Source organism: Chiloscyllium punctatum, chromosome 22 (genome assembly GCF_047496795.1).
Source record: "Chiloscyllium punctatum isolate Juve2018m chromosome 22, sChiPun1.3, whole genome shotgun sequence".
Classification (NCBI taxonomy): domain Eukaryota; kingdom Metazoa; phylum Chordata; class Chondrichthyes; order Orectolobiformes; family Hemiscylliidae; genus Chiloscyllium; species Chiloscyllium punctatum.
Genome location: NC_092760.1, coordinates 9006525 through 9025469, shown reverse-complemented (window position 1 = coordinate 9025469; position 18945 = coordinate 9006525). Strand labels below are relative to the sequence as shown.

The 18945-nt window shown below is 47.3% G+C and overlaps 1 pseudogene; it reads left to right on the top strand.

Moving 5' to 3' along the window:
* Nucleotides 1-2674: 2674 nt before the first annotated feature.
* On the top strand, nucleotides 2675-18376 carry LOC140493865 (beta-1,3-galactosyl-O-glycosyl-glycoprotein beta-1,6-N-acetylglucosaminyltransferase 3-like; annotated as a pseudogene).
* Nucleotides 18377-18945: the final 569 nt, after the last annotated feature.

The window sequence follows — 18945 nt, the reverse complement described above, 5'->3', positions numbered from 1 at the left end:
GGAAGTTGGTAAGACCAGTTCTGGAAGACTGTGTCCTGTTCTGCTCACGCTGCTTTAGGAAGGATATTATTAAAATGGAGACGGTTCAGAAAAGATTGACCAGGATGTTGCCAGGAGTACAGGGTTTGAGATATAAAAATAGACTGGAGAGGCTGGAGACATTTTACAAAGAACATTACAGCACAGGAACAGGCCCTTCAACCCTCCAAGCCTGCACTGACACATTTTGCCTTCCATATTAAAACTGTCTTCACTTACAGGATCCGTATTCCCCTGTTTCCTTCCTATTCATGCCTGCTGCTGGATGCTTATTGAAAACTCCAATTGTGTCTGCTTCCATTGTCTGTTCTGGCAGTGTGTTCCATGAACTCACCACCCTTTCGATGATAAACATGCCTCACATATCTCTTTTAAACACCCCCCCCCGACCCCTCCACCTTGAACCTGTGTCCCCAAGTAACTGACTCTTCCACCCTGAGAAAAGACCTCATACTTTCCACCCTATCCATGCCATTCACAATCTTATAAACTCTCAACCTCCTGCATTCTAGTGGAAACAAACCCAGTCTATCCAATCTTTCTTCACAGGTAAAATCCCCCATTCCAGACAACATTCTGGTAAACATTTTTTGTCCCCTCTCTGAAGGATCCACATCAGAACTGTATGTGTTTTTCACTGCAGCATAGAAAATTGAGGGGTGACCTTGCTGAGGTTTATAAAATCATGACAGTGATTGATAAGGTGAATGACAAGGATCTTTTCCCAAGTGTGGGGGAGTTCAGACTCAGGGCCATGTTTGTAACGTCAGAGGAAAAAGATTTAAAGATTGAGGAGCAACTCTTTTATCCCCAGAGTGGTTTGTGATGGAATGAACTTCCAGATGAAGTAATGTATGTGGGCACAGTTACAATGTTTAAAAGATGCCATCTCTTGATGCCAGTCGTTTTTTTTTCTCCATTCTGTGCTACTGAATGCCCAAATTTCTGTGACATGCATTTCTGGAGGACTAACATGGCAAGGGAGTACATGTTAAATAGGAGGACCCTGGCAAGCACAGAAGATTAGACGGATCCTGGTTTGTGTGTTCCAGCCATCCGTGAAGGCAGCAGGATAGGCAGGTAAGGGAATTAAGAAGGATCAAAGCCACTGAATACATGAGAAGGGAGGTGTCATGTTGGAGCTTTACAGGATTTTGGTGAGACCACAGCTGGAATACTGTGTGCAGTTCTGGTCACCGCATTATAGGAAGGATGTGAAGGGGGTGTAAAGGAGAACCACCAGGATGTTGCATTCGATTGAGCATTGCCTAAACCTGTTGTGTGTGTGTGTGTGGCGCTATGGTAACCTACCTAGCCTGCACATCCCTGGACATTATGGGCAATTCAGCATGGCCAATCCATCTAACTTGAACATCTTTGAAATCAGAGCACCCGAAGGGTACCCAAGCAGACAACATGAAAAACTCCACAAAGCCACCCAAGGCTGGAATCAAACTCTGGTTCCTGGCACTGTGCTCCAACAATGCTAACCTCTGAGCCACTCTTGGACAGGGGATTTTTTTTGGATCCGTATCAACTTGCTGTGCTCAGATTCACAGCTTTATTATGAATGGTCTATTCACCATAACTCCAATTTTGCATCAGAGAGAGAGAGAGAGAGATGACGGGTGGTGAAGTTTGATTTAATTTGACTTACTATTGTTACTTTTTTACAAATAAATTCATGGGATGGGGGCACCATTGGCCAGGCCAGTGTTTATTGCCCATCCCTAATAACCCAGAGGGCAGTTAAGAGTCACAGTACAAACAGGTCCTGCCCGTCTCCTGGTCCTCTCTTCATCCAAGGGTTACCCCTCCCACATTGTTGTGGGCTCGATGGCAGGTTCCTTCCTGAAAGAGCATCTCAGCCCAGGCTGGGGCGTGGGTTATTTGACTTGGCTGGCTCTGTGTTCTCTCTGGTTGTAGGTTCTCCAATTGCAATCCTCTCCTTTACTTCACCCGGGCAACACCGGTCCAGGAACGGCTGAAGAGAAGCAGAGACCGGGAAAGGAAACGCCTGTTGCCAGGCAGGCAGACAGGAGCGAGAGGAGCCCGGACTCCGACAGAGAAACAACGGAACATTGGCTGGGTTTCATCCAGAGGAGGGCGGGAGGAGTTACTGAGAGAGACAGAGAGAGGGAGAGGAGTTACCGAGAGAGGGAGGAGAGGAGTTACTGAGAGAGACAGAGAGAGGGAGAGGAATTAGTGAGACAGAGAGAGAGAGGGAGGAGTTACACAGGGACAGAAAGAGAGGAGGAACGAGAGAGGAGTTACTGAGGGAGAGGGATGAGTTAGTGGAGGAGAGGGATTACAAAGGGAGAGGGGTTATAGAGGGAGAGTGATTACAAAGGGGTCACAGATAGAGGGAGAGGTGTTAAAGTGGGAGAGAAATTCCAGAGGGAGAGCAGTTCCGGGGGGAGAGGGAGTGAAAGTCGGAGTTATTCGTTGAATCTTTGGGAATAGGAAAGACAAAAGTCTAACAAGGAGAGGGGACTGGCTGCTGCGACCTCTCCAGCAAATTGCAGTCACTCCTTCCCCACGGTCTAGTGAAGGCAGTGCTGCCCAGCACAGAGAGCATCCATTCTGCATTTGCCTATCGCCTGTCGGATGGGGACATTGCCCTCGGGAAAGCGCTATGCCCAAGCTGAGCCAGCGTTGTACCCACTGGTCGTGCCTCAGATCAGCGCTGTGTGTGCTCAGTGTGGTCTTGTTGTGCCAATGGCTGCTGGTCCAGAGAGGAGGGGACCGGCTGACCCTCAGGCTGGTGAAACCAGGCGCCAGTCCAATGCAGGAGCACCTCCTGCTGGTCGAGGAGAACTCCACCTGCTGGCAGATCATCCAGGGGGACAGGCAGGAGGTGGAAAGGGCCCTCCTCAACTCCATTACTATCTCCCTCAAGCACCAGGCCGTCACTGAGGGAGATTTCTGAACATGACCCGAAATTGCAGATCGTTTGTGAGGGCCCGCAAGTATATCACTGTCCCCCTGAGCCCTGAGGAGGAACACTTCCCCTTGGCTTACTCCATGGTCATCCACCAGAGCATTGAGATGTTCGAGAGGCTTCTACGGAGCATTTACGCCCCACAGAATGTCTACTGTATCCACGGGGACCGCAAATCCCCGAATCAATTTCATGCGGCTGTTCGGGCCATCGCTTCGTGTTTCCACAATGTCTTTGTCGCAGCCAAGCTGGAGTGGGTCACCTAATCTGGCTGGAGCAGAGTTCAGGCAGATCTCAACTGCATGAAGGAGCTGCTGGAGAGCCCTGTCCCCTGGAGGTACTTCATCAACGTATGTGGCCAAGACCACCCCCTGAAGACCAACCGGGAGATAGTCCGCAGCCTCAGAGCTCTGAACGGCTCCAACGTGATTGAGTCGGATCCTGCACCAGGGTTCAAAAAGGTAACCGCCTTTCTGTCTGCTGGGCCTCTCTTCATCCAAGTGTTTTCCATCCTCCCTCCCTCCATCATCTCTCTCTCTCTCTCTCTCTTCCAGTCCTTCACTCCCGACTGTACAAAGAGAGACAGGGTTGTTAAAATTGTTCAACTGCATGGAGGGAGGTTCAGAATGTACAAAGGAATAGAGAGGAGTTGGAGAGTTGAGCTGCAAACAGAGTAGAAGGGCAATTGACGTTTCAGGTCGGAAACTTTCATCAGAACCCGGGGAGAGGAAGGGGCTGCAGAAAAAATGTGGGCGTGGGGCTGGGGAAAGGTGGGTGGGATGGCGATTGGTGGATGCAGGGAGGAGGTGGCTGTGATTGGACAGTGGCGGGGGGGAGCAGATGGGTGGAAAGGAAAATGGTCAGGTGAAAGGGATGGCGTTGAAAGAGAGGGCTGAGCCTGGGATAAGGCGGGATATAGACTGATTACGAGAGTATACAGGAATGTAGGTAGGTTAAGAGTGGAGGAGAAAGTGAGGACTACAGATGCTGGAGATCAGGGACAAGAATGTGGCACTGGAAAAGCACAGCAGCTCAGGCAGTATCTGAAGAGCAGAAGAATCAATGTTTCGGATATAAGCCCTTCATCAGGAATGAGGCTTGTGGGCCAGGAGGCTGAGAGATAAGTGGGAAGGGTGTGGGGCTGGGGGTGGAAGGAAGCTGGAAAAGTGATAGACAGATGAAGGTATGGGGGGGGGGGGGGGGTTTGTGGAAGGTGGAGTGGACAGGTGGGAAGGAAGGTGGACCGGTCAGGAGGGTGGTGCTGAGTTGGAGGCTTGGGACTGTGATAAGTTGGGGTGGGGAAATGGGAAAACTAGTGAAATCAACAATGATCTACCTGGTTGCAGGGTTCCAAGGTGGAATATCCAGGCGTCAGCTGGTAAGGGTTTGGTGATGGAGGAGGCCCAGAACCTGCATGCCCTTGGTGGGAGGGGGAGTTAAAGTGGTAAAAACAATGACTGCAGATGCTGGAAACCAGATTCTGGATTAGTGGACTTTTGCCCGAAACGTCGATTTCGAAGCTCCTTGGATGCTACCTGAACTGCTGTGCTCTTCCAGCACCACTAATCCAGAAGGGGGCAGTTAAAGTATTCAGCCAGAGGCGGTGGGGTTGGTTGGTGAGTGTGGGTGTCCCAGAGATGTTCTCTGAAACAATCCACAAGTCAGAGTTCTGTCTCCCCGATGTAGAGGAGACCACATCAGGTGCAATGGATGCAGTAGATGACATTGGTGGAGGTACAAGTATACTTCTGTCAGTTGTGGAAGGATCCTTTGGAGCCTTGGACTGAGGTGAGGGGGAAGGTGTGGGTACAGGTTTTGCACTTCTTCCAGAGGCCAGGGAAGGTGCCAGGAGGGGACAGTGGGTTGGTAGGGGGTGTGAATCTGACAAGGTAGTTGCAGAGGGAATGGTCTCTGAAATGCAGATGGAGTGCAGAGGGAAATATGTCCCTACTGGTGCGGTCTGTTTGTAAGTGGCAGAAGTGGTGAAGGATAAAGCAATGTATCTGGATGTTGGTGGGGTAGAAGGTGAGGACCAAGGGGTACTGTCTCTGTTGTGTTGGGAGGGGTGTGGTTTAAGGATGAAAGTACAGGAAATGGAGCAGATGCACTGGAGAGCATTGTCAACCATGTGGGAGAGGAAGTTGTAGTTTTTGGAGGTAGGACACCATCTGGGATGTTCTGTGATGGAAGTGGTCCTCCTGGGAACAGATGCAGCAGAGGCAGAGAATAAGGGATAATGTTTTTACAGGGGTAGGGTGGGAGGAGGTGTATTTCAGGTAGCTGTGGGAGTTGGTGGGTTTGCAGTAGATGTCCGCGATTAGTCGGTTGCCAGAGATGGAGAGGTCCAGGAAGGGGAAAGGTGTCAGAGATTGTCTGGGTGAATTTTGAAGAAGTAGCAAAGAGGATTAATGAGGGCAGAGTAGTAGATGTCATCTATATGGACTTCAGTAAGGTATTCAACAAGGTTCCCCATGGGAGACTGATTAACAAGGTTAGATCTCATGGAATACAGGGAGAACTAGCCATTTGGATACAGAACTGGCTTAAAAGGTAGAAGACAGACGGTGGTGGTGGAGGGTTGTTTTTCAGACTGGAGGCCTGTGACCAGTGGAGTGCCACAAGGATCGGTGCTGGGCCCTCTATTTTTTTGTCATTTACATAAATGATTTGGATGCAAGCATAAGAGGTACAGTTAGTAAGTTTGCAGATGACACCAAAATTGAAGGTGTAGTGGACGGCGAAGAGGGTTACCTCAGATTACAACAAGATCTGGACCAGATGGGCTAATAGGCTGAGACATGGCAGATGGAGTTTAATTCAGATAAGTGTGAGGTCCTGCATTTTGGGAAAGCAAATCTTAGCAGGACTTAAACATTTAATGGTCCTTGGGAGTGTTTCTGAACAAAGAAACCTTGGAGTGCAGGTTCCTAGCTCCTTGAAGCAGAGTTGCAGGTAGATAAGATAGTGAAGGCAGCGTTTGGTATATGGTCCTTTATTGATCAGAGTATGGAGTACAGGAGTTGGGAGGTCATTTGTGGCTGTACAGGACATTGGTTAGGCCCTGTTGTAATATTGCGTGCAATTCTGGTCTCCTTCCTATTGGAAAGATGTTGAAAGGATTCCAAAATGATTTACAAGGATGTTGCCAGGGTTGGAGATTTGAGCTAAAGGGAGACGCTGAATAGGCTGAGGCTGTTTTCCCTGGAATATCAGAGGCTGAGGGGTGACCTTATAGGAGGTTAACAAAATTATGAGGGGCATGGATAGGTTAAATAGACAAAGTCTTTTCCCTGGGGTCGGGGAGTCCAGAACTAGAGGGCATAGGTTTCGGGTGAGAGGGAAAAGATATAAAAGAGACCTGAGGGGCAACATTTTCATGGAGAATGTGGTATGTGTATGGAATGAGCTGCCAGAGGATGTGGTGGAGACTGGTACAATTGCAACATTTAAGAGGCATTTGGATGGGTATATGAATAGGAAGGGTTTGGAGGGATCTAGGCCGGGTGCTGGCAGGTGGAACTAGATTGGGTCGGGATATCTGGTCGGCCTGGACAGATTGGACCGGTGATCTGTTTCCATGCTGTACATCTCTGTGACTGTAAGTGGGTACTGCAGATGCTGAAGATTACAGTCAAGATTAGAGCAGTGTTGAAAAAGCACAGCAGGTCAGGCAGCATCAGAGGAGCAGGAAACCCCTACATCAGGAATAACTTCACAGAGGCCATTATCCAGTCACCAACTCACCATTTTGTTTACACATGGAGTCCTTGACACGGATCCAGCTTCCTCAGAGCCAGCTCAGAGTGAACAGAACATCTGATCATCCTGTTTATTTTTTTCGGAAGCAGCCTCAGGAGTAGCAGTCGAAGTCGTCCCCAGGTGTAGGTAGGCCCAGGCAGCAGCAGCAGGGGTGCAGGCGAGGTCCAGGCTTCAGTAGGAGGAGCAGGCCCAGACTATAGCAGCAGTGGTGGTAGTAGCTGCCTGTGCAGCTGCGCACAGCTTCAAATTAACAGAAATAAGCAGAAAGAAACCCCAGAAAACAAATCACAACAAACCATGAAAGAAGATTTGAAACTCCTTTTCAGTAGGAGGACACCAACAGCAGCACATAAGACACACTGAAGCTGTTTCGAAGTTAGTCTCCTCTCCTCGAGAGGATTGAAGAGTCCTTCATATGCTGATCCAGCTCCCCTCGAGCCAGCTCTCAGTGAGCAGATCCCTTGACATGCCTGTTTATTTTTCTTCCACTACCACCCGACAGCAGTCATACTTATTTTTCCCTTGTACCCATGTCATGTGTGTAGGTGTCAGATGCAGTGAAAAACAACAAGTGTGTAAATCTTAATTTATATGGGAAATAGAACCCACTCACTTCAATAATTTCAGTCCAAGACAAGATCTGCAGCAGCAGTATCATCTGATATACTCTTGCAAGAGTGGTATCTACAAGGTAGGCACACAGTACAAAACCTTAATACAATTCATTTCTCTTTCCCTCCTCCCACTACTCTAAACCCAGCGCCCATTCCTCTTGTTTATCTCTTGCCTTATCTGGCCTTGTGCCTAACAGTACAGGTTTTGCTTGGCCATTTCACCACATCCCTCTGTGGTCTATTGTTAGCGTATATCTTCCTTCAGTGCCATCTGCTTCCTTGCTTGCTAAAGCAACTTTTCCTCTCATTCTTCGTCCACACGGAGCCTTATGACCTCTTGATTGTGGTTTTTGTTTTTGCAGAAGTGGGAAACAGATGCTTACAACTGTTTGTACAAGTATATCTAGCTTAACCTACACTCCCCTTCCTCTTTCATGATTCAGCTTTGTGATTTTCGCAGACAACATTTATAATAACATTTATAACATATAGCAGAGGGATTGAATTCAAGAGTCGTGAAGTGATGTTGCAGCTGTACAGGACTTTGGTTAGGCCACAGTTGGAGTACTGAGTGCAGTTCTGGTCGCCTCACTTTAGGAAAGATGTGGAAGCTTTGGAGAGGGTGCAGAGAAGATTTACCAGGATGTTGCCTGGAATGGAGAGTAGGTCGTACGAGGATAGGTTGAGAGTTCTCGGCCTTTTCTCGTTGGAACGGCGAAGGATGAGGGGTGACTTGATAGAGGTTTATAAGATGATCAGAGGAATAGATACAGTAGACAGTCAGAAACTTTTTCCCCGGGTACAACAGAGTTTTACAAGGGGACATAAATTTAAGGTGAAGGGTGGAAGGTATAGGGGAGATGTCAGGGGTGGGTTCTTTACCCAGAGAGTGGTGGGGGCATGGAATGCGCTGCCCGTGGGAGTGGTAGAGTCAGAATCATTGGTGACCTTTAAGCGGCATTTGGATAGGTACATGGATGGGGGTTAATCTCGGTTGGAAGTTCGGCACAACATCGTGGGCCGAAGGGCTTGTTCTGTGCTGCATTGTTCTATGTTCTATGTTCTAATTGCTCCTCACAATTTATATTCCATCACCAGGAAGAAAGGAAACAGACAGTCCTGTTTATTTATATTTTATTAAACAATTCACAGTTTATACAAACAATTACATTTACACCTGTATACAGAGAAACAGCAATTTTACAAGGGAGGGGAATGACAAAGCCAAGCCCAAACCCTGACATTCAACCGGTTTTCAGGGAAAGGAGGACAAACCTCAAATCCCAGTTTCAATCATTACGAACAGTAACAATGACATTCCCTACATATAAGACAGTCCAACTGTGTAAGAAACAGAGCATACAATACAGACCCCCAAAAAAACCAGCAAGCCTCCACCCCCCACCTCCCCCCCCAATCCCTCCCACCTTCTGGCCGCTCTAAGGCAGCCCGCCCCTACGCGCCTTCCGGCTCTCAGTCCGGCCTGACACACCTTTCGACCACCTGTAGGACAGCCCATCCAGATTACCCCTTCTAAGGGCGACTGCGCTCAGAATGGCCTACCCACCTACTGGCTCTAGGGGCAACTGGCATCAGGGTGGCCTACCCACCCTCTGGTTCTCAGGGTGACAGCTTTCAGGACGACCCATGAACATCCCAGTTCACAGTAAGGCCTGCCAGACCCAGGGACACACAAGACAGTGCAGGTGATAAGCCCAACAAGAAACACAATAGAGTTAATTGTGAAAAAATAGAGTCCTTTCTGGTACACAGAGTCCAAATAGTGAGTCTTCAAAAAAAAAGAGTTCTCAGGAACAGAGTCCACTCCAGTTTACAACATGTGTTGTCAGAAACCGAGTCCCCTGTTAAAAACAAGGTCTACAACCAAGGGCAGAGTCCACTCCCAAAGGCAGCAAATGCACACCCCACAGCACACAGGTGTTCAGTCTCCATGGAGTCCTGGCACATCCTTGGAGAGCCAGGCCCACTCACAGGAACACAGTACATTGTAAAGGTGGTTAACATACAGGGGTTTTGGTCCATTCCTGAAGGGAAGGTCTTCTCCCAAACTCCAGGATACAGCTAGTGCTCACCTCCCAGCACACACACAGGTGTTCAATCTTCAGAGGCCCAGTCTCAGAGCTAGACCTCCCCACAGGAACAGCTCCTCTGGTAAAATGTATGTCTTCTACAAGGGCTCAGTCCAAACAGTGAGGACACATACAAAAAACAAAACTAGAGTCCAAGGGCTAAGCCCTACCACAAAATTAACATTGTCCTTTTCTTAAAAGTGAAGAAAAGAGTAACACACAGACTATAACCAGTCAGTGAAACAACAGTCCCCTAATGAGAACTGAGTTACACCTGAAACACAGTCTGTGCATCAGGAGTTTAACAATCAGTCCTCCCTAAAGGAATGCCAGTTAACAAACTGGCTAAATAATTCAGCCAGTTCAGGAATCAGGTTTCCCCCACACAAAAAACAAGCAGAAACCAACAGTAACACACTGACTGTGACCCAGCCAGCACAGAGTCAGTCCCCTAAATTGAGAAGACCTCTGAATCTCCTGTTTATAAATTTTATTAAACAGTTACAAAGCAGTTTACAAAAACAGTTAACATTTACAACTGTATACAAGAGACAGCAATTTTACAAGGGAGAGGAGCATTCCCCTTTTTATTTTTTTATTTTATGAAACAAGTACAAAAAAAAGGTTACTGCACAACAGTTAACATTTACAGCTGCAGACATCAACAATTATACAAGGGAGAGGAGCAGCAAAGCTCGGCCTCAAGCCCTGCTGTTCAACCAGTTTACAGGGAATTGAGGACAAACCACAAATCCCAGTTTCAAATATGAAAAGACAGCAACAATGACATTTATGCATAAGACAATCCTGCTACGTTAAAAAGTGCAGATAATACAGACCCAGCAAGCCCCCGTCCCTCCCACCTTCCGACCACTCTCAGGCAGCCCGCCCCTACGCGCCTTCCGGCTCTCGGTCCGGCCTGAGACACCTTTCGACCACCTCAAGGACTGTCCGCCCCAGTACCCACCCGGGGTGACAGCGCTGAGGACAGCTACCCACCTTCTAGCTCTCGGTCTGCCCCTACGTACCATTGGGCTCTCACCCACCCCGATGCGCCATCTGGCCAATGGCTATCCTGGCACACCTTTCAGCCACCTCTAGGACAGCCTGTCCCCTTCCCTGGGACGACAGCGTGCAGGGCAGCCCATAAGCCTTCTGGATCTCAGCCCGCCCCTACACGCTTTCTGGCTCTTGGCTGCTCTGATACAGCTTTCGACCACCTCTAGGACAGCCCATCCCGATTACCCCTTTTCAGGATGACGGTGCTCAGAATGGTCTACCCACCATCTAGCTCTCGGGGAGACTGTCATCAGGGTGGCCTACACACCCTCCGGCTTTCGGGACAGCCTACCAACCTTCAGGTTCACAGGATGGCCTACCCACCCTCCGGCTCTCGGGGTGACAGCTTTCAGGACGACCCACGAGCCTCCCAGCTCACAGTAAGACCTACCAGACCCAGGGACATGCAAGACAGTGCAGGTGATAAGCCCAACAAACCATATGATAGTTAATTACCAACAAACAGAGTCCTTTCTCGTCCAGAGTACATTAACACAGACATTTTTCTTCAAAATGTAGAGTCCATTTCCAGACCTGAGGGGTGGAGAGAGTGCCACACAAGGCCTTGATGAGACCACATCAGAATTAGACTGTACATTTTTCTCTCATTTAAAACATAAAATAATTACATTGACAGCAAGTTTCACCTGCCTTTTTCCCGGGGATGAAGGTTGAACAAATTGGCTTTTACACATTTAAGTTTGGAAATCTGAGAGATCGTTTTGAAATGTATAAGTTTCTCTGAGGGGACATGGTAAGGTGGTTGCTGGGACATTGCTTTCTCTTGTAGGTTTGACAAGATGTTCTGTAGAATAAGATATCGTCAGAGTCCTACAGCACCGAAACATACCCTTTCGTCCAACTCATCCATGTTAACCAGTTATCCTAATTGGAACTAGTCCCCTTATCCTGTCTTTGGTCCATATCCCTCTAAACTTGTCCTATTTATGTCGTCTGTTAAATCTTGTGATTGTATCCATTACAACAATTCTTTTTGGCAACTTGCTCCGTATTTGCACCACCCTCAGGTCTCACCTTAAACCTATGCCCTCTGGGTTTGGACTCCCCCATCCTGGGGCTATTCACTTTTATTGATTTCCCCCACAATTTTATAAACTTCTATATGGTCACCCTTCACCCTCCAATACTCCAGTGAGAAAAGTCCTAGCCTATCTAGCCTCTCCTTATAACTGCAGTCCTGGCAACATCTTTGTAAATCTATTCAGCATCCTTTGCAGTTTAACAACACCCTTCCAATAGCAGGGCAATCACAAATTTACCCAGTACTCCAAAAGTGGCCTCACCAATGCCTTGCAGAATTATTTTCCCCTGAGAGGTCTGTTGCACTGTGTAAATCTCTTCTGTACGAAGTTGTGAAGGCTGAGTTGATGAAGTTATGAAAGGGTGAGCAAGGTGACCTTATTTTTAAAACAAGATAAGGACCCCGGGGCAAACGATAGAAATGTGGAATTGAAATTGCAACCAGAAGAGCAGTGATCTTCTTGAATGGTGGAGCAGACTTGAAGGGACGAATGGCTGACTTATGCTATGATAGTGGTGGAGACAAGTTATGCCTTAGTTCAGATAAGGAGTAGGGAGTTTTCTGACCACTCAGCTAAGGGCTTTGGTGTCCCTCCTGATAACATGAACCTTGAAGTTAATCTCCCTCTGCGCCAGTCACAGAATTAAAGAATTCTTGCGGAAGGATGCCATTCAGCCCATCGTGTCTGTAATTATTCCGCATCTAGTACCAATCTCCTGCATTTCCACATTCAGCTCTGGCAACATCTTGTAAATCTTTTCTGAACCAATGTCCTGTTCAGCCACGGCATGACCTCCCAAATCCTACACACAACGCACTGACCAATAATGACAAGTGTAGCAAATGACTTCTTCACTACCATGTCTATCTGCGACTCCTTTTTCAAGAAACTATGAATCTGCATTCCAAGATCTCTTGTTTCATCATCACTCCCCAGACTTTACCATGAAGTGTATTGTTCCTGCCCTGATTTGCCTTTCCAAAATTGAGCACCTCACATTTATCGACATTAAACTCCATCTGGCACTCCTCGGCCTATTATCCCATCTGATCAAGATCCCGTTGTATTCTGAGGTTGACTTGAAATATTACTCTGGATGTAGGTTTGCTCATTGAGCTGGAAGGTTCATTTTCAGGTGTTTTGTCACCATACTAGGCTACATCTTCAGCGAACCTTCCAACTCAGCGAGCAAACCTACATCTAGAACCTCAACCTGAACTACAAACCTTCTCAAACCTTGCTGATATATTACTGTCATGTATAATCGAGTTACAGTAAAAAATGTTGTCTTATGTGCTTTACAGTCAGATATTGATAGGTTAAGTTGGCAAAAATGTTGGCAAATGGAGTGCAATGTAGGAAAATGTGAAGTTGTTCATTTGGAAGGGAAATCAAAAGAATAGAATATTATTTAAATGGAGAAAGCTTCAGAAAGCTGCAACACAAAGGGACTCAGGGGAACTAGTGAATGAAACATGGAAAGCTTGCACACGGGGGCAGCAGGTAATTGGGAAGACTAATGGAATGTTGGACAAAAACAGAAATTTCTGGAGAGACTCAGCAGGTCAGGTAGCATTCATGGAGAGAAAGAAGAGTCAATGTTTCGAGTCTGGTGACCTTTCTTTAGAACTGAAGTGGAATTTTTGCCCTTATTTGAAGGAGGGTTGGAGTATAAAAGTCAGGAGGAAGTTAAGAGAATGTTCGGTGGGATGGCCCCATTATGGAGGGATTGTCTTAAAAACAAAAGGCTAAACAGGATTCTACTCACTGGAGTTTAGAAGAATGAGAGGTGACCCCATTGAAATGGACAGGATTAAGGGGCTTGACTGGGTAAATGCTGAAAGGATGTTTCTCCTCATGGGAGAGTCCAGGTCCCGGGGGGGGGGGGGGGGGGGGGGTATTGTCTCAGAATAAAGGGGCACCAGTTTGAGACTGAGATGAGGTGGAATTTCCTCTCTCAGAAGGTTGTGAATCTTTGGAATTCCTTGCCACAGAGAGCTGTCCTTGTATATATTTAAGGTTCAGATGAATAGATTCTTGCTCAGTTGGGGAATTAAGCATTATGGGGATAGGGCAAGAACATGGACTTGAGGAATGTTGAATCAGCCATGATCCTAGTGAAGCTGGCTTGAGGGACCAAATGGCCGACTCCTGTCCCGACTTGTTAATGGTCTTACATTTACTGATGAACCTGTTCAAAGATGTTATCGCACAACTCTGGAACAGAAGCGACTTGAACCTGGGTCTCCGAGGCTCACACCGCATGGATCCTAGTTTACTTTATATCATGCACTTGACATTCATGCTGGTAGTTACGGCTGCAATTCGCACCAACCTGCTTTAGATCAAATTAATGAAGCGAAGCCAGTGCAGGTTTTCAAAAGGTAAGTCTCCAACCTCGCATCATGCATTGATGAAGTAGCTGAGAATTTGAATGCAGAGAATATTGTCTGAACTGGATTCAATGAAGTGTTTCACTAGGCACTAGATAAAAATGGCTGAACAACAAAATTGACAACACAAGCCCTGATTCATGGATCTTGTTTTGGACGAGAGGTTGGTAGGTTGGTAGGTGAGAATGATCCACACAGCTGGGACATATAAACATCAAGACCCGGAGCAGGAGAAGATGATTTGGCCCTCCGTGAGGCCCACCGTACTATATGATCGTGGCTAATCCTCTATCTCAATGCCATACTACCGCTTTCTCCCCATGCCTTTGATGCTTTTGAAACGTAAATATTTGTTAATCGCATTCTTGGATATATTCAATGACTCAAACTCCACAGCTTTCTGTGGTACAGAATTCCATTACTTCACTATCCTGTAAGTTAAATGTTTCAGTATCTCAACCCTAAATAGACGACTGCTTTTATTCAATATGTCAGTGATATCAATCTTGGAGTATGTGGCAAAATGCCCATATTCGGGGCAATGATAAACCTGGAGGATTGGCAAATGGTGAGGATGATGTGAATTGTCCAGAGTCACCACAGTGAACAGACAGCATCCAGTCAGAGGTGAATACAGAAGAGTGTAAGGTGATATGTTTTGGGAGAAGGATGTGGAGAGGTAATAGAAATGTAATGGCACAATCGTAAAGAGTGCGCAGGATTAGAGGGATCTGGCAATAAACATTCATCAACATTAGAAGATGGGGGAGGCCATAAGAGGGTAGAAAAGCAGAAGGCTTCATAAATAGAGGCATTGATGCCAATAAATGGGTGAGTTATGCTGCCTGTCGAATTGGTTTAGCCCCAGTTGGATTGTTGTGGTCATTTCCGGTGACTATAAAACGATGTGAGGGCCCTCAGGACAGCGCGGAGATTTTGCAGACTGGTGCCAGGGTTTAAGTTGGATGGCACAGTTGGAAAGGTCAACGATGCTCCCATTGGAACAAAGGAGATTGGGGTGAGGTTTATTCAATGGGTACAGGGTGAGCACTCGGTAATGAAGACAAGGAAATATACTTCACTGTTCACCAATTGTCCAAGTGCAATGGAATGCAGATCTAAGATTTTGGGTTAGAGGCATGGTAGGGAGATCTGAGGAATTGAAACGTAAATGAAGCCTAAACTACATTTGTATGAGATGATGGCAAGTTCCGATGTAAGTTTGAAAAAAAAAAATCTGCTCCCATACATACAAGGAACAAGAGTAGGCTATTGGCCCTTTTGATCCTGTTCCACCATCCACATTCCTGCATACCATCTATCCTCCCCTTGGTAACCAAGGATCCATATCTCCCATGCATGATGCCACAAGGACCGAGGATAAAAGATATCTTTTGACACAATGTAAATAAAGTGTCTTGTGTCTTGCAGAAGGGGTGGCACGGTGGCTCAGTGGTTAGCACTGTTGTCTCACAGCGCCAAAGACCTGGGTTCGATTCCAGCCTTGGGCGACTGTCTGTGTGGAGTTTGCACATTCTCCCCATGTCTGCGTGGGTTTCCTCCGGGTGTTCTGGTTTCCTGCCACAATCCACAAAGATGTGCAGGCCAGGTAGATTTGTCGTGCTAAATTACCCATAGTGTTCGGGTACATTAGTCAAGGGTAAATATCGGGTAGGGTAATGGGTGTGGATGGGTTGCTCTTCAGAGGATTGGTGTGGACTTGTTGGGCCAAATGGCCTGTTTCCATACTGTAGAGAATCTAATGTGTGGTGTCCTTCACTCTGAGGGAGGAGCTTTGGATTCAAGTCCTACTCCAGGAGCTGATGGCCATAGGAAGGTGTCTTCATTGCTTTTGTGAGTCACTCAAGGGTATGGGCCAAGTGCTGCAAAATGGGATGAGAATAGTTCGAAGCTTGTCTTTTTGACTAGTGCAGACACGATGGGCTGAAGGGCAACTTATTATTTTGGTGCTCTAAACCTCAATAACCAGAGAGCACAGAGTCATAACATCATACAGTATGGAACAGACCCTTCAGTTCAACCTGTCTGCGCTGACCAGTCTTCCTAATCTGACCTAGTCCCATTTGCCAGCCTTTAGCACATATCTCTCTAACCTATTCCTATTCATGTCCACATCTAGATGCCTTTTAAATATTGTCATTGTACCAGCTGCCTCCACCACCTCTTGGAAGCTCATTCCAGGCACACATCACCCACTGCGTGAAAAAGTAACCCCTCAGGTCTTTCCCCTCTCAACTTAAACCTATGCTTCTAGTTTTGGGCTCCCCCACCGTTGGGAAAAGACCTTTGGCTATACAGCCGACCTGGAAGGAATCAAAATGGGGCAAGAACAGAAAAGGAGGTCAGCTAAACAATTCTGAGCAGCAACAGAAAAGTGCAGCCAAGCACGTATGGAAGCTAGCTAGCTTACTGAAACTGGCTCCCATTAAGTGAGAAGGCAGGAAGACCGAAACAACACTCAACAGGTGTTGTAGAAGTTTAAGGTCAATGATCTAATGCTAAACGTCACGTACCTAGATCAGGATCTGATTGATCAGTTGTGTTGCTAAGGCTTGAAATCAAAATGTAATTCGTGAAAGGGGAACGCTGATTTGTGTGTAAAAGTGTGATTGCAACTGCCTGTTTCAGACTCTCCAGGCAAGGGTGGGCTTTGACCCGGCTGGTTGAGTCTTCTTGCATGTATGTGATAAAGGAAGCTGTGTGAAGTGTACTATCATCTGACTGATCATTTCAACATCTATCCATGCTCCTCCTGATTTTATGAACTTCTGTAAGGATACCCCTCAGCATCCGACACTCCAGAGAAAATAGCCCTAGCCTATTCAACCTCTTACTGTAGCTCAAACCCTCCAATCTCGGCAACATCCTGGTAAATCTTTTCTGCACCCTCTCAAGTTTAACAACATCCTTCATTTCGAAGGGCGACCAGAATTGTATGCAGTATTTTAAAAGTGGCCTCACCAATGTCCTCTACAGACAATAGATCACACTTGGTAATGGCAAAGGCATATCAGAGATAGTCAAAGATACTCCTACTTATAGACAATAGGTGCAGGAGTAGGCCATTCAGCCCTTCCAGCCAGAATCACCATTCATTATGATCATGGCTAATCATCCACAATCAGTATCCTGTTCCTGCCTTATCCCCATAACCCTTGATTCCACTATCTTTCAGAGCTCTATCCATCTCTGTTACAGCTGCAACATTACATCCCAACTCCTATATTCAATGCGCTGACCAATGAAGGTAAAGGTATCAAACACCTACTTCACCACCCTGTCTATCTGCAATGCAACTTTCAAAGATCTATATCCCTGCACACCATGTCCTTCTCTCTAAGGCAAAAGCTCTGTGTTCAAGTCCCACTCCAGGAGTTGATGACCACAGGAAAGTGTCTCCATTGCACTGGTGAGGCATGAAAGGCGATGTTCCCAGTGCTGGAAAATGAGACTGGAGTAGCAAGGAGCCTGTTTTGCCAGCGCAGACACGGTGGGCTGAAGGATCTATTTTTCTGGTGCTCTCAACCTTTATCACCAGAGGGCACAGCTTGAAGCCAGATCCACTGGGAGAGTTTGAGGATGGGTTTAATGTTTACTCAGCGAATGAGCATTGGGAGATGGTTTGGGAGGCAGGGATATGGGGAAATTGGCAGGTGACTGGCACTAGGCAATAGGAGTGAGAAAGGCCTGAGGGGCTGAATGGCCTTGTTCTCCACTGTAAGGTGAGTAACTGAGAGAAGGAGTGTGCATGGATCTTGCTGGAGCTGGGGGCGAGGAGAGTGCAGAGGAGTTGGGGAGGGAAAAAGCCATAGGTGAAGTTGAAAAGCTATCATTTCTGCTTTCTCATCTCTCTCACTCTCTCTTGCACTTGCCTTTTAGAAATGTTGGCAATACCACCACGATACCCTCGACCAAGTCGTCTTGACGGCACAACTCAAAGACTAGCCGAACATCAGCCCCTCCATCTTCGTGGGCAGCGCCTACTTCATGGCCTCCAGAGAGTTTGTTGGCCATGTGTTTGACAGTGCCGAGATCCAGGCCTTCCTCAAGTGGTCGGAGGATACCTACAGCCCGGACGAGCATGTGTGGGCTACCCTGCACAGAATGCCCAATGTACCAGGCTCCATCCCATACACCCAAGCAGCCACCAGGACACTTGGCCGGGCAGTAAAGTGGTCCTTTGAGGCTGGTTCACGTTGCGAGGGGTGCCCTATACCCTCCCTGCACGGGAAGGTATCGCCACTTGGTTTGTGTGTATGGGGCAGGAGATCTACATTGGGTGGTCCGTCAGAGATGTTTCTTTGCAAATAAGTTTGACCCCAACATGGACAACACGGCAGTACAGTGCATGGAGGAATATCTCCGAAACAGGACACTTGGTAAAACTGGGGATGGGTTAGAGGTTGGGATGGAGTAAACCTCGGTGATGTTGGTAGGGGTGGTGGGTGAGACATCGTAAACACTGAGAGACTGGGCACTGTGAGACTGTATAGTATAACACTGGCTGCTGTGGAGGCCAGGCACAGTGAGACTGCATGCTGTAACATGGCCACTGGAACACGAGACAGTGTGAGGCTGGGCACGATAGTGTTGGGCACTGTGGAGATTGGATACCTTAATACTATCCACTGTAACACTGGGCGCTGTGAGACTTAGCACTGTAACATTAGTTACTGTAAGAGTCAAAATGTGTGGTGCTGGAAAAGCACGGCAGGTTAGGCAGCATCCAAGGAGCAGGAGAACCGATATTTCAGGTATAAGCCCTTCATCAGGAATGTGGGGGAGTAATGGGGTTGAGAGATAAATAGAGTGAGGGTGGGGCTTTTGGGGAAGGTAGCTGGGAAGGTGCTCAGTAAATCCAGATGGGGGGGGGGTGATTGTGATCGGTCGGTGGGGAAGGTCGAACATATAGTTAGGAAGGAAGATGGACAGGTCAAGAGGGGAGAGCCGACTTGGAGGGTTGGATCTGGGATGAGGTGGGGGGAG